The 14,465-nt window shown below is 32.3% G+C and overlaps 1 protein-coding gene across 6 annotated transcripts in view; it reads left to right on the top strand.

Moving 5' to 3' along the window:
* The window catches only part of RAP1GDS1 (Rap1 GTPase-GDP dissociation stimulator 1), a 143,712-nt gene that overhangs the window by 74,311 nt on the left and 54,936 nt on the right, over positions 1–14,465 (top strand). The gene's annotated exons all lie outside the window — the stretch shown is intronic.

Here is a 14,465-nt window from a genome sequence, read left to right as displayed (position 1 = left end):
GTTAAGCATTTGATTAACTATATTTTTAAAAGGTTTGGCAGGTCTGTATATTTACTCTACCTTTTTTCAGTATTCAGTTTTAGAATTATCAACCAATAAGTATAAAAATAAGATTCTTTAACTCTCATCAGTCAATCTGTTGTATTTTATGAATGGTTTATTATAAAAGTACATCATGTATATAAGAACAAGCTACATGAAACTGTTACTTTTAGAGACAGTAATTATGGTATTATCACATGAAAATAGTCAATTGTAAAGATGTTCTGCATACATTGTTGGAAGTAGATGTCATTTTGTAACACTGTCATAAGCTCTAAAAAAAAGTTCATACCATTAGCGAACTTTTAATATGGTGAAGAAAATAAAATGCATAAAAGAATACAACTTGTGGACAGTTACAGAGTATACACTAAATATGTGATTTTTGATCAGATTAAAAATACATGGATGATGGGAGTAGTAATTGGAGCCATCTTTTTAGAAATTAAGCGAATTGGTGCATTGCTTATTAAAGAAATATAGTTTGTTTTTAAATTAATATAGTGAAATTTTAATATGTCCTCTGGAAATATTACAGATTGATAGAATTTCCACTTGTACTATTTACTAAATTATCATTTAATCTTTCTGAATTTTAGTTTTCTTATTGGTAAAGTGAAATTGTAGTGTGGATTAAAATGGCTTATGATATAAATGTGTAATATAAATTATGAACTGCTATGCAAAGGGAAATATATAGCATTTGTATATGATCATTTGTCTTAGTTCAGACTGCTGTAACAAAATACAATAGATTTAGGTAGTTCAAACCACCATTTATTTCTCACAGTTCTGAAGGCTGAGAAACCCAACCAAGATCAAGGCACCAGTAGATTACAGTGCTCCATGAGGGCACTCTTCCAAGTTGCCCGTGGCCTTCTTTTCAGTGTATCCTCACAGGGCAGAGAGAGAAAAGAAAGAAGCAACAAGCTTCTCTCCTGTCTCTTCTTATAAAGACACTAATCCCATTCATGAGAGTTCTACCTGCATGACCTAATTACCTCACAGAACCATCACAGCATGAGTTAGGATATCAACATATGAATTTGGAGGGACACAAGCATTCAGTCCATAACATTATTTCTAAAAAGTATGCTGTGACATAATTTACTACATACACTAATATAAATAAGATATTTAAAATAATTATATTACGGCCAGAAGCCATATAAGAAGAGGCAAAGATAAATCTAGTAAGTAAGAATCAGGGATAATATAGTTATTGTAATGAGCACTAATTTAATTTGTGCTTCTGGGCAGCCAAGGTCAAAACAAAACAACAAATAAAAAAAACTTGATATGCTATGTCATTTTTACTTTATGCTAAAGAGACATATTCTAGTTCTTAAATCAAACAAAAAATAATTGACAAATGCTAAAAGAAATTTATCATCAAGATATCATTAGCTCCTTAGATGATTCTATACACATCTCTCTTAAAATATGCAGAAAATATACAAAGACTGACATTAGAGACAACATCTTCAATAATGGTTCTGTAAAAATTGCCCAAATATATTCCATATGATTGTTTCTTGTACTAATCTTCAATAGAATCCAAGAAATAATCCTGAGTACTTTAGTGAAGGTATTTAGCGAAGGGTAATATAGCTCAAATGTGTTGTTTTTTGGAAGTTGAACTTGCTTCAAGCATACAACTTAAAAACTTGAGGTTTTGAATGTATTTCCTAGTCTATTTTAAATCAAAATACAGTTCTACTTTGCATTCATTATACCTGCTCAATTTTTGTATTATATAATATATTCAAGTTCTGTTTTCTGAGACTGAAAAAATGCTTATCTTTGATTTGCATGAAAGTGAATATTTTAGAATACCACTTATCAATGGTGATTACATTAATCTATACTGTGATAAAATTGCTTAGAACCATATATGCACAGAGATATACACAAGTGCATAAAAACTGATGAAATATGAGTAAGGTCTGAGGATCATATCAGTGTCAGTTTCCTGGTTTGGATATTGTAATAGAGTTATGTAAATGTTACTATTGGAGCAAGCTGGATGGAGGGTACATGGGATTTTTTTTTTTTTTTTCAATTTCTCTATTTCGAAATAAAATTTTTTAAAGAACTCCATATCCAAGAAGCATACATTTCTTCTGTGGAGAAATGGCCTTGTTTCTTTCAGCACTACTTAAAGGAGTGGAGGGGACAAACATAGATATTAAAAATATATGATTATATACATATAACATACATATAAAATTTTAAAAGTATAACCCACAACAGTAATTGTTTTCTGACTGGATTGGTGCAATTAAAGTGGGGGACCAAATTGCCTCTATATTTTTCTCCTTCTAAATTTGACTTTCAGAGGAAAAAAAAAATAACCCCAAAATAAAATTTAGGGAGAGGGAATTCATACTTTTGAAGCCTTGATCAGAACAGATAATCAGCAAGAAAGAACTTAGTAGCTTCTGCTTTCCATACAACTATTTATCATAATAGGTTAGAAATTAGCATTCCTTGTCTCAGGAAAATTTCTGTGCTGGGCCGTAGGCCTCTACTTCAGGTGAGATTTCTGGTCAGTCAGAATCAGCCTATAAGTAGTTTATAATTTACCTTTGTTTTAGAAAATCAATGCAAATATGTGAAGGGGGAAATGATTTTGCTGATAATCACTTCTATTTTATTGTCCAAGTATGTCTCCTATATTTAAGAAAGTTGTAATGAATTGAAGGTAATGAAGCATGTCTATCAATAAGTAAAAAAGATACTATGTGAAAGATGTCGTAAGAAGATACACAATATAGTTCTTGGAGGGAGCTCATTTGTGTTTGAGCTCATCCAGTGATGTTCATGGAGAAGGAAACATTTAATCTGCATAGCATCTGGACCTATGGGAAGAGATTAAAAGATTTTTCAGGGGCACAGAAAAACATTTTAAAAAGTGGGTCTGGTAGTGGGGAGACATGTCTAGAACCCGTATTGGAGAAGGACTTGTACAGTGGGGAGCCATTGAACGTATTTGAGCAAAAGAGTTAAATGCTCGAATTGATACCATACAAAACATTAATTTGAAAGAGATGTACAGTTTAAGACATTCAAACCAAGTAGTATGCATCTGAAACCCTTAGAGAATTTTTTCAAGATAAGTTTTCTTGGCCATACCCTAGAACCAACAAATTAGAATTTCTGAGGCTAGAATCCAACCTATTGTGTATATTCTGCAAAAGCTTCCTAAATGAATGTGATGCACATTCCTTAAAAACCATTGGACAGTAGATTAAATGAAGATTAACCAGTTAAGAGGCTTTTTCCCCTAAGCCTGAAGAACAATGAAAGAGGGAATAGGAAGGGTGGTGTGTGTGTGTCTGTGTGTGTGTGTGTGTGTGAGAGAGAGAGAGAGAGAGAATATCTAAGAAGACATCAGGTAGGAGGAACAAGTCCATGAGTCCAGAATTTAAATCTGGATAATACCAACAACAGAAATAGTGAGATCTCAACCAGGTGAATATGTTTGGAGGCATGTTGAACTTGAAGTGCTGTTATCAAGTTGAGATTCATGCACTTAAAATGATGGTTGACCCATGGGAATACAAGAAATGTTTAAAGAAAAGCATGAGAAAAACAGCCTCATTTAGGGTATAGCAGAAGTGAAGGAGCTTGCGAAGAAGCACAAAAGAGTTGAGGAAGACAAATTCGTTGTCACCGAATCCGAAGAGTTGGGTGGTAAACAGTGTCAGGGACTGCCAAGAAAAAAATACAGAACTTTGATGATTTGATCAACAGACATTCATGTTTTTAAAAACATTTTTGAGCCTTGTGGGGAAAGAAGTCAAATTTCAAGGGCTATGATGAGTAATGAAGAAACGAAGGGAAAGTATTAACTTTCTAGAAGTAGAATAAGAAAAGAAGAGACATAATTTAAGGGAAGGACAGCACTGTGAGAGTAAAATAGAGGAATTGGACATAGGAACCTATTTGTTGGGCTAGTATGAACAAGGACAGAGTAAATTTCTTAGAAGGAATAATTGATAGAGAAAGATCATAGATGAAAAAAGAAGAAATTAAATCATGAATCCAAGTAAACAGGATTAGAATGGGAAAATGACAGAAGATAGGTGAAAGTATGAAAAAAAAACAAAGTTATTAGAGAGTGCAGTCAAAAGAGTGTTTCTAGCATGGCCTGCATCTTCTCAGTAAAGTGGAAGTCAGCGGCAAGGAGATAGGAACTTGTGGTGTAGGGGAGAGGTTCAGAATTGGGGCTCCAGGGCATATTATGAATAATCATGAAAATATGATTTTTTAACCAAATGGTAATAAAAGTTTACTGTGGTTAGAGAGTCTCTTTTGTGTACTTAAAAATGCATGCAGGCTAAGGAGTTATTTTGTACTGTGATGGGTGGACAGGAAGAGCCACTGAAAATTACTCGAAATTAGTATTTTCAGTTTCATAGAAGCATATAATTTGGATTGGAACAGGAAGAAAAATGAGGCAGAAATATCAGGAAGCCATATAGTCAGCCAGGCATGAAGTGATAAATACTGACTGGAGGAAAGAGAATGAATTTAAAATACAAAGGGAGATTGGATTGTTTATCTTCAGTCTGGTTGGTTCCTGCATAGTACAGCACCAGGTTTAAGCAGTGTTAAATACTTTAACCCTTCAGATAGTTTACACTTTGAGGAACTATGATCTTTCCATTTTTATACTTGGTATCACACTCAAGTCCCTCTTGTTTATTAAAATGGTATTTTTTTAAGTTAATTAATTGATTTTTTATGGTGCCATTGGTTAACGAAATCCGATAAATTTCAGCTGTACATTTTAATGGTAAGTCATATATATATTTACATTGCGTGTTCACCTCCCATAGTTAGATTCCTTTCTGTCACCATACATTTGATTCCTTTTACCCCATCTACCTCCCTCTTCCCCTCTGATAACCACTTGTCTATTGTCCATGTCCATGAGTCTCTGTTTGTTTGTCCTGTTCATTTGTTGCTTTTAGGTTTATATCTCACATATAAGTGATATCATGTGATTTTCAACTTTTTCTGTCTAGCTTATTTCGCTTAGCGTGATTATCTCAGGTCCATCCATGTTGTCGCAAATGGCAGTATTTCATCTTTTCTTATGGCTGAGTAATATTCCACTGTATATATGTACCACAACTTCTTTATCCAATCATCTGTCATAGGACACTTCAGTTGTTTCCATGTCTTGGCCACTGTGAATAATGCTGCTATGAACATCGGTGTGCAAATGGTATTTTAAAATCTGACCTTCTATAAATTTTTATCTTAATAAAAACTGTAGTGCAAAGAACATATTAGATAGCTATTTTATTCTAATGCTTAATCAGTTTCTAAGTACTATGTTATAAAAAGCTAATGCCTTGTTAAAGAGATGGAATAATACTTTTACCAATTTTATAGATATGAAAATAGAGGCAACATATGAGGGAGCATTGAATATTGCAAAATATTAGGTGATATTTCTTGAGTTCAATAAGATGTCATTTATGGATGTCAAATTTCCTTTTTTTGCTGTTCCTTGAATAACAGTTCCATTATAGTCTCTGAGTCAAAAACCTTTGGAATTTTTCCTTTCTTGATTAACAAGTCTTAGATAGGGTGGGGAGAGTCTAATTATAAAACTCTGCAAAAATAAGATTTTGCGGGGGGGTTTCATTATTTAAATCTGTTTTCTCCCCCTTACCTTTACTACTCTAATTTTACCTGTTAAAGATTAAGTTAAAGTTTAGACACATTAAACATAAAATTAGACTGCTTATTGAAACCCCATCAATACATGTTATCTTTTGCTCTTGTGTTCTGTTTTTATTTTTCCTATTTTTCTTCTTTGTAACGAAGTGAAATACTAAGAATTTTCTTTGTTTTTAATCAAAGTTGTCCCTGCTACAAGTTGGAGGCATTTCCCTTGCCCGGGAGGAAATACAAAAGATAAATACTATTTAAAGGTGAATAATTCACATTCTTCCTGCTAAGTAGAATAAATGTTTGTACTTTTGGAGAAATTGTGCTGTTATCAGTTCAAGTTAAATTTTAAATCATAACTATATATACATGTGTGGAGACATAGCACACACATATATAGTCTAGCACATCTTTTTTAAAGTATGAAATACTGTAAAACAAAGCATCTCTTATATTTAAAATATTTGGAATAAAATTTAATTTTGATCTTGAGTAAGTGGACTAGTAAATTGGAGCATTAAATTACATTATAGCTGTTTTTCAGGAGTGATTTAAGGTAATTTTATGATAATTGAGTTTAGTGACTTACTTGTTTATAACCACAGATATTTAGTCTTCTGATAATAAAATGATAATATAACTGCAGGGAATAGAATAACTTTGATGATTTCTTTAGCAAATGTATGGTGATTTATGGATGCTCTATTTTCATATAAAGGTTTTTTGAAAAAAGAATTGTCAAACAATTTTGACTGACAGGAGAATTCTGTTGGACTACAGAAATTAATACTACCATCAGCAGGTACTCCAAAGTCATGCCCATCAAATGCCATGCTGTGACTTAATTTTAAACTGCATCTGTGGAATTAGTGCTTTCGTATCCTAATCCTTATAAACGTAAATATATAAATATATTTGGAATTTTCTTGCATAAATGCAGAATTTAAACCTGAATATAATACTAAGCCACAAAAGTACAAGCTTTTTTTTTTTTTTTTTTTTTATATATGAGTGTTTAACAGTCATGGTGGATTTTTTCCTTCATGACTCATTTTTGTAATTTCACTGATGTAATATTTATAGCTTTTGCTTTTGTATCTAGTCTTTCATGCATTTTACCTGCACCTGGATTGTGAATAAGTTGTTTTTTGAATTTCGGTTAGATGTTATTTGACAGGTTCACATTTTTCACTTGAATTCTTAAAACATTTGAATATGTTTAGGGTACATAAGAGAAATAAGAAAAATAAGTATCAGAATTTAATTTTCTTCCCTAACATTTCATAAATATCTTTTAACTTCATCTTGAGAAACAGTGTAGATATATCTACTTACCATTACCATGCTCCAGAAAAATAAAATAGCACTTGGCAAAATTAAAAGGCAGTATATTTAAGAAGAATATTTATATCATCCATATTAGAATGGCCAGTGTGTCTGACTTAAATATACTACTGCACTTAATGATTTAGGTCATTGACTGTCAGCTTTTTTTTTCATGCACTATAGCCAAAATAGGATAATCGGTTTTGCACCCTACCAACTTTATTGAGTATGAAAATCCTTTTTAAACTAAAAATCGTCTCTCTCCTCCCCGCCAGGCTATAGAACACATACAATAAGTAATGATTGTACTTATAAAATTTATTTATTGGGAAAATACATTTATACCATGTAGAGTCAACAACTGAAATTTCTATTTTGGAGGATGAATTTGGGAGGGGGGCATAATTTTTATCATTTGCAATGTTTATTTTAAATCCAGTATTATGATGCTGAGGATTGTAATCAAAATCAAAAGAGACATGCCACCATAGTAAAACAATATACTAACAAAGATTAAACCTGTTGAATGTTTCTTTTAATCAGCTTTCTATATAACACAGGAAAAAATTTATCTCTACTACATGAGGTTAGAATTAGAAATATACTTTATGTCACTGAATATATGTATTTATGTTTCTGCCTAAGAAAGTCTCAGTACCTACACTATGGATCATATTATTTGAGTGCTTTTTCCAGTAATGATGGTGAGTAAATCCCAGGAAATTCTCACTCCATGCCTTCATGTTCTTTGGATTGTGCATATATATACATGAAATACTTTATAATCAATAAATATTGATTGAACTCTTTGTGTTCAGGACACTATGCCAGGTAATAGGAGAAAATGAGAGCAAGAAGTCTATATCTTTACGGGATTAGCACAGGAGGAGATAGATAACAAACAAGTAAATACAAAAAGAAGATATTTAACAGGTTGTGATCATTGGTATCAAGGAAATAAATGAGATAATGGAGAGTATCTGAAGATAAAGAAAGTTCTCTCTGAGGATGTTATTTGAGCTAAGGTCTGAAAAATGAGAATGAACTAGCTGTTTAAAGCAAAGGAGAAGAATATTCCTTACAGAAGCATAGCAGTTGCAGAGCCCAGTGAGGCAAGAACTTGCTGTGTTCAAAGAACAGAAAAGAAAAGAGACTCAGGTATATGAGATGCAATGAACAGGGAGAGTGTTATGCAATAAAGTGGAAGAAATAACCCCTGGCTCATAGTGAGCTTTGTGGCTCATCCTAGTAATAAGAAGGCATCGAAGGGGACCTGATTTAGATTTTAAAGACATCATCTTGGAGCTGCTGTGGGTTGAGAAATAGTGGAAGTTAAAAGCTAAGAGCAGAAGCATGAAGATCAATAGAGTTGCAGTAGTCCAGGCAAGAGATAATGGTGCTTGGATTAGGGTTATGGTAGTGAGGATGGAGGACATCAGAAGAATTTGGATAGTATTTACTTATGGATGAACAGGGAATGAGGGTAAGGGAGAAATCTAAGAGTAATTCTTAGATTTGGGGCTTGAGCAACTGGACAGAAGATGGAGCAGTTTACTAATATCGGAAAGAACAGAGGTGGTCTGTTACATTTTTCTGAGTTTTGTTACTGCTGCTTGTTTTTGTTTTGTTTTGCTGGGGGCAGTAGTTAAGTCTGAAATTCTTAACAGATAGATAAGAGGAATGGCAGGTGGGTAATTTCTATATCTTTATATTACATATTGTGAGGTTAAACATACAAAAAGTTTAAATAACCTGTATTTAGCAAAATGTTCAGATGTTACTTGAATAAGATATGTACATTCAAGAAACCAGTGAGAAATTAGAAAGCTTAAGGAAATAAAGCCACATAAGTCATAAAACTTTTTAAATAGGAAGGACTTTTATAAGTTATCTAATCCACCCTTTCCAAATTTTACAAATAAAGAAACAGGCCTGAGAGTTAAAGTGATTTCTCAGAATCCATAGCTAAATTGGTTATGGTGTTGAACTAAAATCCATGTTTCTGATTCACTGTCTGGTTGAGTACTATACTTGAGGAAGTTAACACTTTTATAAATACATACTTTGTTAAGTACATTTATGCCTTAATAGTTCAGCTCTTAGAATTGCAGATATAGAAATATGTTCTAAGAATTTTATCAAAAGGTAGTCCTAAACCACATTTTGTTTAATCTGTTGTAAATCACAAAATAGACTTCACCTAATTGAAAGAAGATGGAGCAGAACCACGTGATGAAGGAAAAGCTTTTTACATTTTCCAAATTTGAAAACTTTATGTAAGAATTACTCTAATTTATTGAAACAGCAAAGTGAGCTTTTCTATTTAGTAGCTCTTTAACATAAAATTTTTTTCATACTGGGCTTTAAATTAAATAAATGGGAGTTTGGAGCAGCAAAACTGTAGTAATGCGTCAAATAAGCAGCAAAAAAAAGTTCCACAGTGACCTGAAAAACCATCTTAAAATAAACAGTGATGAGAAATATGTTTTTTCCTTTGGTCAGCTTGCCATTGGGGGAACACCAGGTGATGAGGTTTTTTTTCCCTTTTTCTCCTACATAATATACTACTTAATATGCATTATTTGTATAACCTAATCTTTGTTAGATCAGTATTACATAGTGCTTTGTGATAAAGAAAAGGGAGATACGCTAAATTATTTTTATTCATTTTGGTTTATATTTCAGGAAGCCATAACTATGAATAAAAATCATAGGCAATTTTTTAAAACGTAATTTGATGTTAAAATTGATTAACAATCAGCCTCCAGGTAAAAATATTTAATGGTTTTTGAGAGTTGCATCATTCATTTATGGAGATCTGATTGCCTTTTTCCTCTTTACAGTCCTGAATCACTGTGACATAATTTCTTAATAGTCATTTCTAGGAATTTATTTACCATACCTTATTTCCTTCATCTCTGAATTTTTTCTCATTTTATAATTTGGATGATTATTTATTATAAAATTAACTAGGAAAGGTTTACATTAAAATTAGCTTCATAGAATAGTACTGATACTTTGCTATGTGCCCAAATTGATTTTGGAGGAGAATTCTTATGTTTACCTAGATATGAATCAACTAAGATTTTACTTCAATTTAATATGCATTTATTTAGGTACCTCTTGTATGTTCAGGGATATATACATTGTTCTTTCTTTTAAGTATTTGCATTTTTTATTTGAGAATTTTCATTTTATTCGCGAACTTCTTAAATATAACTTCAGTGGCACATCAAATTCTTTTCATTGTAATAGTGCTCAATAACCATATAATAAGTGTATGCCCACCATAAGATCCAACTATTCCATTCCTAGATATTTACCCAAAGACTTGCACATCAACATCCAGTGCAGCTAGATTCGCAGATTGTTATGTCTTCTTAACATCATGTAATGTCCCACTTTATCTCTGGTAATGTTGCTTGTTCTGTCATCTACCATGTCTAGTAATATAGACACAAATTTTCCTTTGATTAGTGTTTACATATCTTACCATTCTTTTATTTTTAACTTGAATGTCTTTTTATTTAAATTTGTAGACAGCATAGTTGAGTCTTGCTATTTTATCCCATCTGACCATCTCTACCTTTTAAGTGGAAGGTTTAGACCATATGTATTTAACATGATTTTTATATGGTTGAGATATGCCATCTTGCTAGTTATTTTCTGATTGTTCAAACTATTCCCATATTTTTCTGCCTCCTTTTGAAAAAATTGGGTAATTTTCTGCCTCCTTTTGAAAAAATTGGGTAATTTTCATTTCTCTCATTTATCCACATTATTGGCTTATTAGTTATATTTCTTTTTAAATTTTTAGTGGATACTATATGGTTAGCAATATATATTTTAAACTTATCACAGTTTACCTTTAAATATTATATCACATATAGTTTAATAACCTTAACAACTGTATACTTCAGTTCCTCTCTCCCATCTGGTGGAGCAGATAGAACACACAGCATTTATCAATTAAGTTCACCACCTTATATGGGCATGGTTTGTGACACCCCAAAACAATTAAAATAGTAACATCAAAGATCAGTGATCACAGATCAGCATAACAAGTATAATGATAATGAAAAAGTTTGAAATATTGTGAGAATTACCAAAATGTGACACAGAGATACAAAGTGAGCAAATGCTGTTGGAAAAATGATGCCAAAAGACTATCTCGACACAGAGTTGCCACAAACCTTTGAATTGTAAAAACTGCATTATCTGCAAAGTGCAATACAATGAGGTATGCCTGTATTGTCATACATTTTGTTGTTAAATATGTTAGAAACCCCACAATATATTGTTATTTTTACTTTGGACAACTACCTTTTCAAATAAAATAGGAAGAAAACATTATTTACTTTCATTTTTATCATTTTCAGTGTTCTTTATTTCTTTGAGTGATCCAGATTTTTGTATAGTATAGGATACATTCTATCTGGAAGACTTTTTTTTAAATATTTGTTTGTATAACAGGTTTGCTATCAGTGAATTCTCTCATCTTTTTTAGTTTGAAAATTTCTTTACTTCGCCTTAACTATAAGATATTTCCACTGGGTCTCGAATTCTGGGTTGACAGGTTTGTTTGTTTTTTTTTTTCTTTCATTACCTGAAATATGTTCTTTCATTGTCTTTTAACTTGCATAGTTTTGAATGAGAAATCTGCTGTATTCTTATTTTTGCTGTTCCAAATACAGATATCCCCGCCACTCCTACCTGCTCCAGCTGCCTTCCTGAGATTCTCTTTTTCTTAGATTTTTCAGCAACTTGGATATTTGCTGTGTATTTTTTTATAACATTCTCCAAACTTCACAGATTTGTGGCATGATGTTTTTCATTATTTTTGGAAAATTCTCAGCCATTATTTTAAATATTTTTCTTCTACCTTGTCTTCTATGTGTTCTTTTTTTCTTTGTTTTCAAGTGCATTTATATAGCGCATTTGCTATTTTCTCTCAGCTCTTAGGTGCTCTGGGTTTGTCTCCAAACTCTTTTGTCTATTTGTGATTTGTTTTTACAATTTCTATTGATCTACAAGTTCACTGAGCCTTTCCTTGATTTTGTTGAGTCTATTGTTCAGCCTCTTAAAATAATTTAACATTGTGTTTTCACCTCTGGCATTTCCATTTAACCCTTTATAGTTCCTATTTCTCTGCGAAATTCCACATCTGTTCAAGGATATTATTCACTTTTTCCACTAGATCCTTTACTGTATTAATCGTAGTTATTTTAAAGTCTTTGTCTAATAGTTCTAACATCTGGGTCACCTATGAGTCTCATTCTGAAGACTGATTTATCTTTTGAGAGTGAGTTATTTTTTCTTCTCCTTTTAAATGTATATCTTAATTTTTTATTGAATGCTGGTAATTGTATGTAGAAAAACAGTAGATAATGAGATTAACAATGTTTAATCTTGAAAAATAAGCACACTTCTTTTATCTCAAGCAATTAATACGGGTTGGAGGTCTAGCCGATCTAGTCAGAAGTCAAGCTGAAGTCACATTTGCTGTTGCTAACTTTACTTTAGTGCAGTAGTCTTCAAAATCCTTTAGTAGTGGGCTGTTCCTGTGCTAGGGATACTGGAGGATGCTTTTTTAGTGTTTTTGCTTTGCCTGTGCATGCCTGTATCACAAAGAGATTTGCTCTATATTCTTATTTCTCTCCCAACAGTAGACTGCTGTGCAGAGCATCCATCGCTATTACTATTAGTCTATGGACCAAAAATCTATTTCTAAACATTTTGATATTAACTAGAAAAAATTTAGAGAGTAGATTAAATAATAAGGGAAGAAATGGTAGTTTTTCATTGGCTGTGCCTATATCAGTTTGCTACAGGTGATTATTTAAAGTCCTATATTAATTGATTATCTTAAGTCCTATATTGGTTAAATGATTAAATATTGATTAAATAATTTAAGTCATATTAATTATGATTGAGGTATATTATTGTTAGTGATCTGAAAACTATAGTTTCTGTGAGATGTATAAAATCTGAATATATAGTAAACTCTTTTTTAAATGTCATAGTTTTCTTTTTAAAAAATATGAAGCTTGAATATTTTACATTGTTTATGTGAAGGAGTAAAGTAGTTTCTGAGGGATGCTATACAATGTATCACAAACCTATGGCTTAAATATTGTTTTATGTTTGCGGAGTTATAAGTCCAAAATCAAGGTGTCAGCAGGGCCATGCTCCCTCTGAAGCCTGTAGGCAAGGAGGCCTTTTTGCTGCTTCCTAGCTTCCTGTGATCTCAGGAAGCAAACTTGGCTTATGGCAACAAACTCTAATCTCCACTTGTCTTCACATGGCTGTCTTATCCCTTTGTGTTTTTACATCTTTACAAGGCATTCTCCTTTCAGCATCTCTCTCCGAATAAGGACACCAGTCATATTGGTTTAAGGACTCACCAACTCCATTATGACCTCATCTTAACTACAGTCAGGCATCACTTAACTACAGGGATACTTTCTGAGAAATGTGTCACTAGGCGATTTCGTTGTTATGCTAACATCATAGTGTGCTTACACAAGCCTAGATGATATAGCCAACTACTGTAATTGCATGCACTCTACTTTTATGCGCTTGGCAGCGCAGTAGGTTTATTTACACCAGCATCACCACAAACGCAAGTAATGTATTGCACTGCAAGGTTAAGTGCCACTGAGTGATAGGAAGTTTTCAGGTCCATTATACTTTTATGAGACTTCTGTCTTATATGCGGTCTGGTGTTGACTGAAGTATCATTATGCAGCACATGACTATAATCACATCTGCAGTGACCCTGTTACCAAGTATAGCACATTCTGAGGTACTAGGGGTTAGGACTTGAACACGTATTTTGGGGGGACACAGTTTGACCCATGATAAAAATAATGTCTACATCTCAAAAGCATATCAGTAATGTCTCAAACAGGTAAAGATATTAAGCTACTGAATCTGAAAGGCATACTAAGAATATGTTTATGAATAAATCTGTGTCATGAATTTGTGTTCTAACTTTTTAGGAATTTTGATATTTGATTCTTTTCCAATTCAAGTAAATTTTGATATTGATTCTTTTCCAATTCAGGTAAATTTAAAGATAGCCATTTTTAAAATCACATTTTAATGAAAATATTTACAAACTCCATTCTACTTATTTTGGAGCATTTCACACAGAATTCTGGTAAAATTAAGTAATTCAATTATTTCTTACCTCAGCAGTGGGATAATTTGGGGATTTTCAGTAATATATATCATTTAGCTTTCTAAGACATCTGAATTTCATAACATGTGGCTCGCATACACTGAGAACTGATGGGTCCTTTTAAGTTTAAAATCTAGGATTCTAGTCTTAACTATGGTTTGGTATGGACTAAAAAGACCCAGAGTAGTTTTTGTATCCCTACTTTTAAAATGAGTCTAATTTATGT

This window comes from Pteropus vampyrus, unplaced genomic scaffold (genome assembly GCF_000151845.1).
Source record: "Pteropus vampyrus isolate Shadow unplaced genomic scaffold, Pvam_2.0 Scaffold25, whole genome shotgun sequence".
Taxonomy (NCBI): Eukaryota; Metazoa; Chordata; class Mammalia; order Chiroptera; family Pteropodidae; genus Pteropus; species Pteropus vampyrus.
Note: the sequence above shows the minus strand (reverse complement) of the source record. Positions and strands in the feature narration are given on the sequence as shown.